The sequence below is a fragment of the Phalangium opilio genome, unplaced genomic scaffold (assembly GCF_054372755.1).
Source record: "Phalangium opilio isolate 3A_F unplaced genomic scaffold, DU_Popi_V2 ptg000009l_1, whole genome shotgun sequence".
NCBI classification, from domain to species: Eukaryota; Metazoa; Arthropoda; class Arachnida; order Opiliones; family Phalangiidae; genus Phalangium; species Phalangium opilio.
Genome location: NW_028324146.1, coordinates 4,693,138 through 4,710,134, shown reverse-complemented (window position 1 = coordinate 4,710,134; position 16,997 = coordinate 4,693,138). Strand labels below are relative to the sequence as shown.

The 16,997-nt window shown below is 34.4% G+C and overlaps 1 protein-coding gene and 1 long non-coding RNA gene across 4 annotated transcripts in view; both read left to right on the top strand.

Annotated features, from left to right (window-relative positions):
- Mef2 (myocyte enhancer factor 2) overlaps positions 1–16,997 on the top strand; it is a 174,303-nt gene that overhangs the window by 6,451 nt on the left and 150,855 nt on the right. The window lies entirely within an intron of this gene.
- LOC149713464 (uncharacterized) lies at positions 7,925–13,033 on the top strand. Of its 3 annotated transcripts, none has more exons than XR_016371173.1 (6): positions 7,925–8,458; positions 8,691–8,969; positions 9,024–9,103; positions 9,185–9,369; positions 9,448–9,547; positions 12,164–13,033. It is a non-coding gene; the product is annotated as an uncharacterized LOC149713464 (long non-coding RNA). The 3 variants fall into 3 exon arrangements; XR_016371172.1 differs by having other exon boundaries at positions 7,940–8,458; positions 9,264–9,369; XR_016371165.1 differs by having other exon boundaries at positions 7,949–8,458; positions 9,024–9,107; positions 9,264–9,369.

The window sequence follows — 16,997 nt, the reverse complement described above, 5'->3', positions numbered from 1 at the left end:
TGAAATCATTTATATTAAAATGGCACGAGACTTGTTTACTCCATTTTTGAAGAAATACGGGAGGAGAAACTCCACAACCCCTTAAGTTTTATCTTGGTTTTCAATCAGTCGAGACCTTCAACTTTGATGAGGGAAGTGGTTAAGTGGATAAGGCGCTACATAGGAAGGGGTCTCGGTCTCCTCAGACGTGTGAAAAAAATCAAAGGTGGGTTCTCCATTTCTGGATCACCACCCGTGACTATTTTAGAGAGACTATGCAGCTATTAATGATGATTAACTAACTCGACAAATCTCTTATCTTCAAAGCTTCACAAACTTGAAATAAGTCGAATCTCTTATCTTCAAAGCTTCACAAACTTGAAATAAGCCGAACTGTTCCACTGAACCTCGTGATTTTCTCGGCATTCACGTATTAACGCAGAATTTCAAATTTCAACTGCCTTTGCGCTCTTAACTATTAAGAAGGATTTAAATTACTTCTGAAAATCCACCCACCTGTAACATTATGATATTTTGCTACTAAAAATGTTTTGCTTTTTTTGTCTAAATTAATTTTCCTTGTAGGCCTAAATTGGTAAAGTCAAAGATATTTTTGTGAAAACAAAACTTATCTTCCTTCGTTGTTTACAGATAATTCAGTAAATATTAAGTGTTGGTACTTTGATTTCTTATTAGACAACATTTACGCAAGACGTAGGCATAGTAAGATTGAGTAATTTATCGCAACACTTAAAAATAAATAGTAAACACTTCAGAGAGATTTTGATGAAATTTCGAATTGAACAAAAGCACCACCGTGACAACTCTAATAGGAATTAGAATATGAATTAGACAAACGAATTACTGCCGTTCCAATCCACCTTCTTTATTAACTGATTCTTCAAGTCAAAGCCTAATAATACCTTGAAATCATTAGATTTTGTCAGGAAAGTTGTCGCGATATACTTTTTAAACAGTTCACTCTTTCTTTTTCAACTGTATGGAATTAGCCCAGAATTAAACGCCGTTACAAGAGCCTATATGAAGTGTGCAGACACTTGTTGTCAGTCATTTTTGAGAGCAATTCAACCGCTATCTACAACAGACTGTAATTTTGTTCGATTCAGATCATTAAGGTTCCTAGCCTGAGATGCTCCAACAAATGACTGCCAACCTTGGAGCGCAGTTAAAGTTAAGAAATGAAGGTTGAAATTTCTCCATCCCTTAAGTACACACTATCAGTGCTTTAAGATGTTAACCAGCTTAGGTAAGGTATCGTCGCAGAGACATAAGCCACTTTGAATGCTGTAGTTATTTATTTGCTAATTCGAGGTCGGAGCCAGTATAGCGAGCGGATCGGTCCTGAAGCAGTTCCTAGTGTAACCGATCTTCTTAAACCAACAAACCCACACACACCCTAGATGACCCAAACTCCGTATCAAAGTCGAATTATCAAATTTAGGACTTTGTACTTAATTTTCATTGATTTTACGATTTATGGCAATACAGTGCCCATTGACGATGATTATACCAGCACATAAAGTGATTGCTAACAGTATCTCAGGTTTGTAACTGAATGATCTGAATCGAACAGAACTTCAAGCTTTTCAGTCTGTTGTAGTAGATAGCGGTTGAATTGCTGTGAATTGCACTGGCAATACTTGCTTGCACACTCTTCACATCTACGCAAATAAATCAACATATTCATTTATTAATTATGGTATAATGTTTGCATTAACGAACAATGAATGTTACGCAACTGCTGTATTTAATTATAAAATTATCTTTTGTTTTATACTAACGTTTCATCGTTAGTATAAAAACATTTTCGTTACAAACCTTAATGCAAGATCCCTTGGATAATGCATGTCTAAAAACTCTTATTATACCTATAGAGAGAAAAAAATGTAAGGGGATTATGACGGGGGGATTTCAAAATGATCTTTTATAGAGACTAGCTGGATTTTTTATGTGGAATAAGGAAATTTTTCGTTGCCGAGAGCGCAGTGGGTCACCTGTACACGGATCTCTCCCTTTCTCCTTCGTGAAATCATACCTTCGTGAAACGATGGCCAACTGACAAAAAAAATTTAAAGGATAAGTTTCATGAAATTAGCCTAAATTGTGCTGAAAGATGAAAGTGGAAACTATGCAAATATGCAGTTGTATATGATAGTTAAAAGGTTCAAATGTAGTGATTGGATAATTTTCGATTTCACACGTGTTAAAGGGATAAAAAGGGTAATTTTAAAACGTAATTATTAAAAATTGATGGTGAAAAACGAGATGATTTTAATTTTTTAGAAGTCAAAAAATATTATTTATGGAGCATTTTCACTCAATATTTTCCTGATCAAAAATGAAGTAGTCAAAAGTCGAAGCAAAAAATCTAGGTGTTTTCAAACTCAGCTTTTCGTCTTTTCAGGCTTTAAACCTTCGAGGAGCATAATGAATTTGATATTTGAGTAGGCCTACTTCTCATTTTCTTCAAGCGTTTTCCGCTCAAAGTAAAAGCAATTGAGTTACGTCTTCTTTAGTAAATTTTATTCATTTAAAGCTTCTGTTTTAATTTTTTGGAGCATTTCTTGTCTTCGAAAAAAAAAAACCACAGCCAAAAGCTTGGAAAAAGTTAATTGAAAAGGGGCCTTAAGAATTTAAAGATTTTAAATAAAGTTGAAAACGTTGTGATGAAAAATTAATCCACAAATAAGGAAGTTTATAGACGAAGGAAAAATCTAAAGAAACGTGTGTAAATTGAGAAGATATCCCAAAATTGGAGACGTTGATGAAAAATTGCAGATTTTGAAATATTTTTTGTAACAGTTAAGAAATCAGTATTCATTAAAAATTGGGGCATTTAAAACATTTTCGAAAATGTTCTGTATAAAAGTTGGATAGACTTCTATTGGTACAAACCAATTGGCTTGGTATGAAACTTCTCCTTTAAAATCTCCTCCCTTATACCTCTCAGTAGCGACTCCCCATATGACCAATATATATATATCGGCCCCTTGGTATAAATTTCTCATGGCAATCATTGTTCGGACAAGGCTTCTTACCTTTGGCCATGTGTTCGGACCAAGCTATAGCTAACACTCCAAACATGCACTCTTTGCCAGACCCTCTTTATAAAAAGCAGTATTATAAGAAGAACCCCATCATTTTTGAACCATAGATTTTAAAACGTTCCCATGGCCGTGAAATGATGTAAAGTTATTTTTTATTTTATTATTTTTTTTATCAAATCAAAATTACGTTTAGTAAGGAAAGTAAATGAAAAATAATATTTTAGGTCTGGACCGTAATATGAAAATTATATTTTTATATTTATTTCCTTCTGTTATGTTAAGTTGGGTGTTTTTACTATTATAACCTGTAATTAGATTTTAAAAGCTAATATATATATGGTGCATGATCATTTGCGGGGTTTTAAAATTTATTTTCATTAAATTTTAAATGGTTTCTTGGAATTGAGCCATAGTGTTTAAAGTTTCACGTTATTAAGAAAGTTTTTTTCTTTATTATAACCATTTTGAAGGAAGAATGTTATTGATTATCGTAAAACGTGTCTTGAAGGCATTTAAGATTCAGATCACATGACTAACAACACGCCCCTTTGGTGAAGGCTATATTTTAATTAAGATATTTTACAGCGTTTAATTTTTTTGGTTTTTTGTTTGGGTTTGGGTTTGCAAAAGACGATTTAAGTTGATGAATTGTTGTTGTTTTTAAAGGTGAAGTTCAGGTAAAATAACATTATACCTTAAAAGAACGATTTTTTTCTAAATATAAAAGGAATTAAATATTAAAAAAATAAATGAGCTCTTATTACAAAATAATTAGAATTTAATTAGTGTTGAAATGAGGACTACTGTGCCATCCGCCAATGGTTAAGTGGCGTCTGCTAAATCGAACTTCTTAACCTGTACCTCTCTCAGCCTGTCAGAATTTAACCAATTCCGTAGGTATAAAGCTACTTTTTTAAGACTAATTAAACACTAATTATTTTGTAATAAATGGTCATTTATTTTTTTAAATATTTTATCTTTTAAGGTATAATGTTATGTTACCTGAACTTTTTCTTTAAAGAATTATAATTTAAATCTACATAGCAACTGTGATGAAAGAATGATAAAGTAATTTAATAATTTTCTTTATATAATTTTAAATGAAAAATTTAAATATTTGAAAGAATTAATAATTTTAATGAAAAATTTAAATATTTGAAAGAATTGATAATTTTAATGAAAAATTTAAATATTTGAAAGAATTGATAATTTTAATGAAAAATTTAAATATTTGAAAGAATTGATAATTTTAATGAAAAATTTAAATATTTGAAAGAATTAATAATTTTAATGAAAAATTTATATATTTGAATTATAAAATAATTCATCATACTTAAGAATATATATTGGAATTATTTGGAATTATGCCGAACATGGTTCGAACCATAATAAATAAAACTAAGATATTTTTTTTGAAATAATGATTTAGAATGTAATTTAGAACTTAGAAAAATTCATTTAAAATCCAAAAAAAATGAATTTAATCTTTTTTGTTATGGGGTATATTTAATAACGAATAATTTTAATAAAAGATTTAAACATTTGAATAAGAAAATAATTTGAAATTCGTCGATACTACAGAATATATATTGGAATTTTGTCTAACATGGTCCCAATGATAACAAATAATTCTGAAGATGTTCAAAGAATGATTTAGATCTTTAAAAATTCATTGAAAGTCCAAGGTATTTATTTAATTTAAACCAAATTTAACTAATTTAATATTTTTTTTTTTACAACTTTAAATGAAAAAATTTCATTTTTGAAAGAACGAATAATTTTAAATGAAAAATTGAAACATTTGAATTAGAGAATAACTTGAAATTCATCATACGATCTAGAAAATATGTCGTAATAATGTTGATAAATAATTCTTAAGCAATTTTGGGTGTTCAAAAAATTATTTAGAACGTAATTTAGAACTTAAAAAAAAATTCAATGAAATGCAAGGAATTTAATTCATTTGAAAACCGAAAGATTTTCAAATATTATAGCGAGTCATATCAAAATCTCGGAAAATCGTAAGAGTTTCAAAGAATAAGTTATATCAGGGTGCGGGAGAGTTATAAGATATAGAAATACAACTTAGATAGTTCTCCTCCAAAATAGTTTCCGGAAACCATGCAGGAGGGATGTAGTGAAAAACACTTCTTTTTTTGGTTCGTTTTACTTTTGCTTCGGAAAGAACATATTCATAGGACCACAATAAAATATGATTTTTCATATTTCTGTTGTACAGTCCGTACAAAATTCTGGCCTATACATTGTTAGTTCTCGCCCCTTTTCCATATGGATAATTTTCCGAATGTAATGAAGATAGATGGCCAAGGGAATATTATTGTGAAAGGAGGACATCTAATGCGCGCTGCTAGTCCTCCAAAAATCATAATGCATGCGTCGCGAACATTTTCTCTCGATCCTCGGACACCCATAACAAAGATTTTCTAAACGATCCCAGTGCAACTTTAAATGAAATGTCATAAACAGAAGTTGTGTACCGTTACCGGTTACCGCACGGTTAGAAGTTAATAAATTGGAGTGAAATTTTAAATAGCTCAATCAGTTAAGGATAATGGAACGCAATACAGTTTCATTTCCTTTTGAATTATCTACAGCGGATTGGAATACGTTACTATTTCCGTTTCAGACAAATGTGCAAAATGTGATTTGTAAGGGGATCGAGGGTTGACTGAAACTTAAGAAGTAACAAAAATCGCGCAATATAATCTTTTATTATTGAATTCGTAATAGAAGTTCATCCGCCATCGACTCATGCGTTCATTGAAGTCATTCAAATAGGTTTTGTTACGTTACGAAAATATGTTGCCTATATCTCAATAATACACCATTTTCTAAGTCGGTGATGAAGCAGTCTGGTGCTTAACCGCACTTTGTTGTTTTTAAGACCCAACTTTCATCCGGTATTTTAATCTAATGTCTTTAAAAATTACTTCAAACCAAAGGAATTAGGTGGACTTAGTGCCTGATCAACACCCTCGGGGTTCCCAAGGCACTTGGAGTTTGGGGCCTCACTGTACATCTGAGAGCTTAAGGCTAACCATCGTGGGCCCCCTGAGCTCCAGGGCCCCTAGGCACGTTGTCCCAAGGCACTTGGCGTTCGGGGGCCCGCTGTGATATCACAGCTGAGAGCTTAAGGCTGATCATCGGGGGGCCCCCTGAACTCCAGGATCCCTAGACACGTACCTACAGTGCCAGGTGGATAATCCGGCATTGGGTGGACTGGTAACTTTAAAGCCCCATCTAACGTCTTTGGATGGACCCACATATCAAGCAGACAATTCTGTGCCCCCCCTTTTGATAAAGGGATAAAGGGATATTTTACAATAAATAGAGGAGATGTGACTCTAAAATTACAAATATGTCAGTCAAACATCGCCCACGTCGTTAGCGACCAACTTTATAATATGAACTTCAAATGGCCAATGGCCAATGGCTTTCCATTATAAATTTTTGTTAAGGACGACCTTTTACTTTATAGTCATACCACTTTAATAGTTGTTGTTTTACGCGTTTGAAATTTCTAATTTGGTACCATCCCGTGTTGTTTGAGCATTACAATTGCAACTATAATATACTTTGTATTTAGCATAATAGCGGAATTTAAATGGGCTGGCATCTTTGTTGTGATTTTACTAAGTTTCAACATCATTTGAATATTTCTCTATTTAATTAAATGTAATTGAAGAATAGCTCCCTTTTAAGGTTTAAACTATTTAATGTAAAGTTGTAAACCTTTATACACTTAATCTATTTTGTAATAAGAGCTTCGTGTTACAAAATAAGGCTTGAAAGCTCGTGAAACCCTAGAAGAGTTAATTTTACCCAAATTTTCGTCTTTCATAATACAGCGTGCAGGGAAATTTTAATCGAGCAACTGTGTTTTGTTTTCAATGCAGTTTAAGATTAGGGTTTATACTCCTTCCTTAAGAGGCTTTCAAAGGCTTACGACCGCTGATGGGAAGCCACCAACATAAAATCATGTTTCAAATAAGTAATGACTTTCGAGTTCGTTAATCATTTGTAGTGGAACAAACGTGGTCAAGAATATACGGTGTGTTTCTGATAAGTCAGCATTAAATTAAAGGGTGTGTTCTTTGGGTCAAAGTTTAAAGTGTGGAAGAACACTGAGTCTGCAACATTTAGTTACGGAGACATGGACTCTCAAACATTGATAGGTCCATAAAGCAAGGGGAGTAATTAGCTTTACCAAGAAGTGATATCAAGTTTATTAGGGAGAAGGTATAAGATGCCTAAGTATTCGCGCGACATAGTACCAGTCCCCCTTTCAAAATACAAGAGGGGACGTAAAAGGAGGCCGGGCTATTTCGCCTCTCCTCAGTCGGAAATACGTAATTTTCGTCATTCGCGTCGTGCTGACGTGAGTTTTCAAGAACCAATGAGATGCTGCATGGTTGTAATTTAGAGGCGGGGATTAACTCCGGACCTACGTTTAGACTGGAGATAAAGCTGGAAATGTGGCGAATTTATACCTTCTCCCTAATAAACTAGGTATCGCTTCTTGGCTTTACTTTACCAGCGTACGCACACTTCTACAAATTTAATAATACACTTCCAATAGATAAAGGTTCATTCTTAGATTGAAGACTGTTTGTCTTACACCACATGCGTGACTCTTTCCTTGTGTTAGGCCTTAGGGGCCAATGTTTGAAAGTCCATATATCCGTAACTAAATGTTGTAGACCCCATGTTAGTTGACACTTTCCATTCAGTTTGATACCAGGAACACACCCTTTTATTTGTAGCCGACTTATCAGAAACACCCTGTATAATTCTACAGGGCCGGTAGGCCCTTGTAGATATGACATGACACCCTTCCGTAATGTTAAACAAAAAGTCACACCTTTTAGGGTTAGCGTCCCATAGAAAAAGCATTAAAAAAATTTCGGTTTTTTAAGGAAATTGAGACAGGCCATACGGAAAAACTATAGCGAAGTTAGTTTTAGGAATGCTTCTAAATTAACAAGCATTTCTTAAATGAGAAACTTACGTGTTTCGATTTTTAATTAATGAATTCTAATTTTTGTAATTTAAATAATTAAGATAGTACGTCAAAAATTTACTTTTGGGTCAGAAGTCAGCCTAACCTCCTAGCGCGTTTAAACTTATTTCCCCATTTTCGTTCTCATTGATAACTAGAACGGCCTAGCTTTTTGCGTGCTAACAAGTTACGTTGATAAATTTCAAACGTTTGCTTTTATGTGGAAAATTCCTAATTTCATAACAGACGACAGTAAGGCAACTAAAATTAATTACTTTGGTATTTCATCCGAGCTTGAACACCTTTATTTGGATTTGCTAATTATCTATAACACCCTTAAGAACAAATACTTTGTTATCAGGTCGAATTTTCATCTAAAAAATTAATTCAGGTAAATAATTACAGTTAATAGAGGTTTTTATATCTTTTGAAGTAAGTTTTTCGACGTTCTTTACGGCCAAGGCTTAGGTTGTATTTTAGTTAGTCTATGCAATGCCGACTCAATTTATAAATTGAGTCGGCATTGGTCTATGAAATTATAGTCTTTATAGTGTCTGTCCTCTTCAAAGATTATTAAAAAGGCTTATTTCCAGCTCTCATTTGTTTTGGAATTCTTTATATAGTCTGCTCCGTTTTATGCTAGAAACATTTCCTAACCAGGCTAACCCCAGGTTTTTTTTTACTGTATTTACCATGTGCGCTTCCAATTTGAAGTAAAAAATGGCATATTTATTCAAATTATTAAGGTGTTGAAATAAAGATAGTGCTTTTCACCCTTTGAAAAGATCGAGAACTTCAAAATACTACTGGAAATGACAAAAAGTTCAATGTGTTTTCCTTACGGCAGTTTTAAGAGTCGTCGTGTTTACGTTAGCGCAGTTAATTCAACATTCTCATTTGAGGTATACAAGGTTTCATTATTTGTTAATCTCACTAAAATGCTACTAATTGTGAAGGTGTGTGATATAATTCCTGAAACTCAACCAACGTAGAGGACCAGATCATTCATTAAAACAATTTCTATACTATTGAACCAGTCAGTATGTTTTGTTACGTTAATCATTTTAAAAACCATTTGTTACCAACAGTGGATTTTGTTAATTCATAAATATAACAGTGGTGCTGGTTAATCCAGGAGGACAGTGTCGTTATGTAATTTAATTAGTCAAATAATTTCCATGTTTACATCTGCGCAGATTTTTCAAACGTAACCACGTCAGCAACGGAGGGTTACGTTGTTCGTTATCTCCACAGTTCACATTGCCGTTTGTTTATTTGACTAAATTGCTATGAATTGTTTAGGTATTTAATTTAACTACTGGTATTCAAGTCAAAGTTGCCAAACTATAGAATCACATCATTCATTAACATATGTTATAGATGATCTTTATGTTACCGAAAATTTAGCACGGGGTGTGATAAAAATTGAACGCAATGTGTTGGCAAGAATGAAAAAACTCTTCTGAACTTTGCTATAAAGGTAATTTGAAACTCATTTTATAAGCTAAATCAACACTGCCAAACCTCAATCCTTCATAAATTTAAAGTTAATTAAGTATAATTAGCGTGAATTTAAAGATGAAATGTACATATTTTGGATGAGAACTCGAGTAACTTAAGATTTAAACTGGACAAGCTGTTGGTATAGCCCCATGTTTTCTATTTCACACTTAAGTTAATTTAAATTATCTTTAAAGTACATTAATAGGCGCGAAATTCGAAAGTGTAGGGTAAAATAAGATTCAAAAGCTCCACTAAAAATTGCAATTAACGTGAAGTATATATTGAAAGTCATTTTATAACCTAAATGTACACTGCCGAAGCACAATCCTACGTTAATTGTCACTCAATTAAATATAATTAACGTGAAATTAAACCAAATATATTCATTTTTTGGATAAAAACTCAAATAACTTTTAATCTTATTTAAAACTACCCAAGTCATTGGTAAATCCCAATGTTTTCTATTTCACACTTAAGTTAATTTAAACTATCTTTAAAGTACATTAATTGGCGCGAAATTCAAAAGTTTTGGGTAAAATAATGACTGGCAAAAATGTTAAACTTCACTAAACGTTGCAATTAGGGTAAAAAATGCCAATAAATTATACTTTTAAGCTTAATCCACTCTCCCGAACCGCGCTCAAATTAAGATTAAAACATCACAAGTTTTTCGTACAGCCACAAATGTTTCCTATTTCACTTTCAAATTAATTTAATTCATCATTAAAATACATCGAAAGCTCTTACATATTTTAGGTTAATTGCAATTAAAGTTAATATTTTATCGAAACTTGTATCCACACTAGATAAACCGTTAAATTAAACTTAATCAAGTATAATTAATGTGAAATCAACCCAAAACACGAATGTTTTTGGGAAATTCATGGATACCTTATAATTAATCTAACAAATTATAATTAAAACTACACTTATCTTACACTCAGGCTCCATTTTCCTGTTTAATTCTTACACGTAAATAAATTGTCATTTAAAAGCATTTTTCCCATATTGAAAAGAGAGCCATTGAAAAGGAGCGAAACTTAAAAGTTTGGGGGGGGGGGGGGATGTTACAGTATTTGTGCCTTTTTAACAAGAGTATTGTTACAATTTTAACACTACCAGACTTAGAAATAGCACACGTCCACTGGTCCAAAACCAGTTTATTAATTGCTTGGACCAGTTTTTTAATCGAAAAAATTAATAATTAAGTTTTTTGATGGGAATTGAGGCGGGACCAGTTTAAAAATTCAAGGTTTCTTCCAATTTCTACTCTTAACTTTTCTCTTTCAAACACAACAAACCGTATCACTCTAGAGTTTAGACCCAAATGAAGGGCTTGCCAAGTGGTACCAGGTTTTGGTAGTGGTATTAAGTTAGATTTAAAACTACGCGGCAGTCGGCAGTCTCGGCACGATTGGAATTTTGAAGTCTCGCAGAGTCAATTTAGTCAAACCATAAGTACCATAATTACCCCTGATAAGTAAAACACGGCCGTTGGACTAATGTAACCGGCATTTTCACCCAAAAAACGAAGCAGGCGGCCTCTTGTAGTCATTTGAAACTGTAAATAGTCCGCGGAGGCTCATGTTCAGACCTCCCCTACAGATATCTTGTAGGCCACGGACTAGTGTTGGTGTAATGGCGGCCTTCAAGCGCGCTAGTGTAGGCATGGTTTAGGGTTGTAACTTAAAACACTATTTTTGTTGCCACATATATTAAACAATGATGGATAACGGTACTAATTCATCAATTTATGTAGGTTAAATAACAATAACCATTAACACTTACAACATTTGTAGCTTACGCTTCTGTGGCCTGTGCCCATTAGTGTAGCAGACGAAACCTTAATGTTTACTTACTCAGAATTCTGACTGAGAATCTAAGAATTCTATCCATTTTCCGAGATTCTAAGTCAGACTTCTGGGAAGCTAGAGGCAGCCTTAGAAACGTCTCCCATTGGCTAAAAAAGGTTGGGACAAAAAAGGCCGCACGGCGTCGCATATACCTAACTTGTATAGGACGCAGATGAACATGCTGGTTACATTAGTCCAACGGGCGTGTTTTACTTATCAGGGGTAATTATGGTACTTATGGTCAAACCTATCATTTATGGTCAAACTACCTTGAACCTTCTCGCAAGTGGGCTAGCGCATATATATATCAACAAAAAAACTTTACAATGGGACCAGTAGAAAGAATATTATGGTAAGAGTCACTGGTCCTAAGGACCAGTTTATTTTTTATAGACGTTAGGGGTCACTAATCCTGAGGACCAGTTTATAAGACCACGTATTTCTAAGCCTTAACAATACAGACCTTGTATTTCTAATGGGACCGGCAATACCGCAACACTGAGCCGAAAAACCAGGATGGTAATTGGTTGGGCCTATCGGGAGAGGACATTGAAGCACCAAAAACATACCGCGGTGTCACGTGTCGAAAGTCAAAGCAACCTTCACCACTATAAACCCCATGACCCGCTCAATCCGGCAATCTTTGAAAACTTTGAGGTACTTCCGGTCCCTTTTGATATACAGGGTCTTCAGTGTAGCAGCTAAGTAGAAGAATTATAGTAGTTAGTTTCGTTTCCTAGCAAAATGCCAACCTATTCAAACCAGGACAAATTGGACATGATGTTTATTTTGGGTGAAGGTCGCAGTAACGTTCAACTAAAGGCAGTGCTTTATGCCGAACGGTTTCCACACCGACAACATCCGGTGCGAAGCACCTTTGCCGACATTGGCGAGCACCTTCGTGATTTCGGTAGTGCAAGATCGTGAATGTAGAAGAGACTGTATAGTCTGTAATGAGGATAGAGATTTTGACATCGTAGCACGTTTTGAAGCCAATTCATGCTAATAAGTAATAATAGAGCGGTGGAACAAGAAGTTGCACTAAGCCTTTCTACTGTTTGTGCCAGTTTACAATGGCATCACTACCGGCATTATCATACCCCTTACATCATGCCTTAACGGACGAGGATTACCTAAGACGGCAATACCATTAGTCTTACCAGGCGTCATGAATTTACTGCTTGCAAATGTATTGCAAGACATGGACAGTCGTCTGCCTCAACCACAATGGTAGAAACGTCGAATATTTTCGTTGATGTGTTTACCAAACAGTTAAGAAGTTTTAATTTGAGGCCCACGTTCTAAGACCAATCGTAGGACTGTGCTTTAAAATATTTTGTTGTGTTCAGGCATATTCTCCAGTATTCTTTTTGTAACTTGTCACTAGCATATAATAATCATGAATTCCAGACATTTATTTACACGCTGTATAATTTAGTATGACATCAGCCGTTGGCAGTATTGGGGGTTGTACATAAAGGAAGGTGTTGGTCTGATCTCGACCACACTGTATATGTATAGAGTGTACGATACAAATAAACATTTTTATTCTATATTTTAAATATTGTAATTTTTAAACTTTATCTTAAATAAAGTACAAATTATATGCTTATCGAAATCTATGTTTTTTATATAAGTTAAATGTAATTAACGATACATAAGTTCTTCTTTCAACCCAAAATGTATGACGGTAGAGCTAACATAATTATTCAAAATTTAATTACATTAAGACTGAAGTGACAGATATTATAAAAAAACGTCTTGGTTTGGACCAAGGCCGAAAAAACAAACGATATGTGTGAGGTTTATCAATTGACTGAAGTTTCAGATATTGCAATTTTTTTTAGTTATTTTTATCCATTTAATCCTTAAAAAATATTAAATTCAATCAACTGATTTTACTGTTAATCGATCTATTCCCTCTAAATTAATTGAAAAAATTACATATCTACGCTTTTTCAAGAACAATTACATTTTCCGAAAACATTTTATCATGAAATTAATTATTTTGAAGGGATTTCGTGTAAGCACTTGACGGACATAGATTTAATTGTTGCTGGCTTGACAAATTTTCAAATTTGCACCCAAAAAAGTTTAAATCTGTAAGTTGCTAAGAAGACTGATGTTCAAAAAAACATGATAATTTAAATTTATTTTGTTCAGACTAGTTAATAAACTAAATAACTTATGTCGTCTATTTAAGACAAAGCAACATCGTTTATCCTGTGTGGTTTCATTTAGTAGGTAGCTATCTGTAACACTGGACAAATATGATATCGGTATATAACCAAAGGTAAGGGTAAAGATTGCATAAAAAGAAATACGTTTCAGTTCCAAAGGCTTGTTATATTCATCTCCATTCATTACCAGTTAAACGAAGAAGGTCACACTTAACTTAACCCCCCCCCCCTTCCTCCATTTCCCCAAAATATAAAATTTTACAATCACCAGTTGTTCCAGTGTTTTGGGTTGTCTGAGCCGACGCAATACACCCAGCAAATATTACCATATAGGTCGAAACCTTTTCACGTGACATTAGTGAACGGTACATGACTCTTCGGACTTGCCCGCCAACCTTAATAACCTAAAACTATAAAACGTTCGTGTACAAGAATGATTATTGTTGTGGCTTGACACTCGCTAGCGCCTGAAGGACCGATCACTCAGTCCAATCGGTGTACATTTGTAAGAGAGTAGACCATTTTAGAAATTACATACAGAGAATTAAAACACAGGTGTGATGCCGCCATTAAGGTCCTCTCTCTCGCCTAGAAGCACCGCTATAGGCAGTGAAAGTTGACTAGCCTCCTGCCTGCAGTCAACTTTGTTACCGTCTGGCGGTGACCCTTGGTGCGAGGGAGAATACCCAATGGTGGCCTCGCCACTGTGTGTTTTCCGAAATGGTATTTACGCGTGCTAAAATGATTATGCGTAATACGTTACCGGTGTACAAGTAACGCCAACAATGTAGAAAGGGGTGGTGAGTGACGTTTCAAATTCTAAAGTACGAAGAGGGAAATTGCAGTGCAACCTTTACTTCATAGTCGCGACATTGGAAATGTAGCATTTCGTAGTACGAAATTAAATGTATGAATTCGTGCAACACCCTGCTTTGGAATCCACTTTTAAAAATTTACATTTTCCTTTCGAATTATGTCAAAGTTCGCTTGGTCTTTTTATACAGAGTATTTCAAATATTCATTATTGATCCCTCAGCACGTACTCCCTTCAAAATAATTAATTTCATGATAAAATGTTTTCGGAAAATGTAATTGTTCTTGAAAAAGCGTAGATATGTAATTTTTTCAATTAATTTAGAGGGAATAGATCGATTAACAGTAAAATCAGTTGATTGAATTTAATATTTTTTAAGGATTAAATGGATAAAAATAACTAAAAAAAATTGCAATATCTGAAACTTCAGTCAATTGATAAACCTCACACATATCGTTTGTTTTTTCGGCCTTGGTCCAAACCAAGACGTTTTTTTATAATCTTTACTTGACTTTATTTCCATCGTTTGCTAAGCTTAACCGCAGTGATAGTTGATGGTAAACCAAAGCTAATCGACGGTCGAACTAAGCACTAAGCAGATGACAGATGAAGAGCTCTTTAATTGTAGACTCAGTCTGGAAGCATAAATTAGGTTACGGTTTACCGTTATAGATGTGCTTCAAGAACCCATAAACGTCCTGAGAATGTATGAATCTTAGGCGAAGATTTGAAGGAAACGGGAATAGTGGGGGATAGTATCAACTGAGGTTACGCAGTACAGCCCATTCCGGAGCCTGGATAGGTCATCTCAAAGCTCAGTCTTATTATTTGAGAAAGTAGTTTCTTTATTTGCATGTTTCTTCTTTTTGGACAGTCACAATTCGTTACCGAATTTTAACAAGCTGCATCGTTTATTTTTGTTTGCTTTCCTGCTCATCAAACTAAGTTGAGATGGGAATCGCACCGTGGGGTGAATTCTATAACTGTTTGGTACCAAATCCTCAGCAATCAACCCACAAACCTTGATTGTCTTGACGTGGGACAAAAAGCCAAAAGCACGCATTGGCAAATAGTTAAACACTAATAGAGTAATGATGAGGGAACTATTTATCGCGTATGTGATTCGGTTTAGTAACCTTGTGCACTCCAAATGTAAAATGATGTTAGAAAGAACCATGTTACAACTACCCCACTTTGTGGTACACTTCTCTCGAAGAGAAGTATTATACTTCTGATTAGTAATACCAGGGAAGGTTTTAGAAGTGGTTGAGTTTTTCTCAAGGTTGGAACGGAGGCGAGCCTCTAGCAATTAAGCCTGTTAAAAACGTCCTTTTATTTTTAAAAAGTAACCTTTTAACTTTATGATTAACTCCTAATTAAGCATCTTCTTATTGAACTTTGATGTTCACTTTAAAAACACAACATCATGCAGGTATTTCACACGGGTGTGTCCAAAGACTATTGAGTGTTCACTGCCTACATAGACAGGGAACTCTTCCACGGTTTCCACCCTCTTAAAACACACGGCCAACGCCGTCTAGCTTAGCTGGTACTTGATATTAGTCTATAGGATGAATTACCGAGCCTCTATCGAACTAGGCATTACCATCAAATATCTTTTATGATAGATGCGATAGATAATGTAGAGCAGGGTAGAAAAGGGGTAAGTAACTTTCCGTGTAGTGCATATATGGGGTAGAACCCGTCTCGCCGATGAACAGACGAAGTGCATCACCCTTCGTATATAACAATCTGATTTTTATGTAGACCAACCTGGAAACGAGATAACCATCAAGGCGATTAAAAAATATACGAAAAGTATAGTCTGAAAAATGTGAAACAATTCCACCCGCTGGTTTCGAAACGATTTCGCTTACGTCAATGGGAAGGAGGAACCATCTTTTATTGTCAGTTTCGGAGAGATGCTGTGCTAGCAATACAACATAAAGATAAAATTAATTTCCCTTTACTTGAGCTTTTACAGATAAATTTTATCCAAATTTTTTTATCGGTTATAATCGAAGGTAAAAATTTATTGTTTTTCAAGTAAAAGTTGCGAGTGAAATATCTACTAAGGGATGGAAATATTCTGCGGTTTTTGTCTCTCGGAACTCTATTGCCTATTGGGTAGGTTCACCACTGCCCTCAGCAACTAAAGCTGAAACAAGGAAGTGCAGTTTCGTTGCTAATTTAAGTCATTCCTCAGAGATACTGAACACACGATGTCTAGAGGTTATTGTAAATTGTTATATGCAGTGCCCGAAAACACCTTTGCTAGTTGGTATATTACAACTCCCGAGGGGGAAGACACTTGAGAACTCAGGTGTACAATATGACTTGAACTCAATGTACTGTCAAAGCTGAACTCTGAGTTCCGAAGGATTTGAACTCAATGCACTGTCAAAGCTGAACTCTTTTGAACTCAGGTGTACACAGAGATCCAAAGCGTCTACCCCCTCGACAACTCCTTCCTCTCTCATTGAAGGAAAAATACCTTAGGTATCATTAAAATTATAATAAAGGCAAAATCAAATTAGGCAACAATAAAATTATATTAAAGGTCTAATTAGATAGCGAACT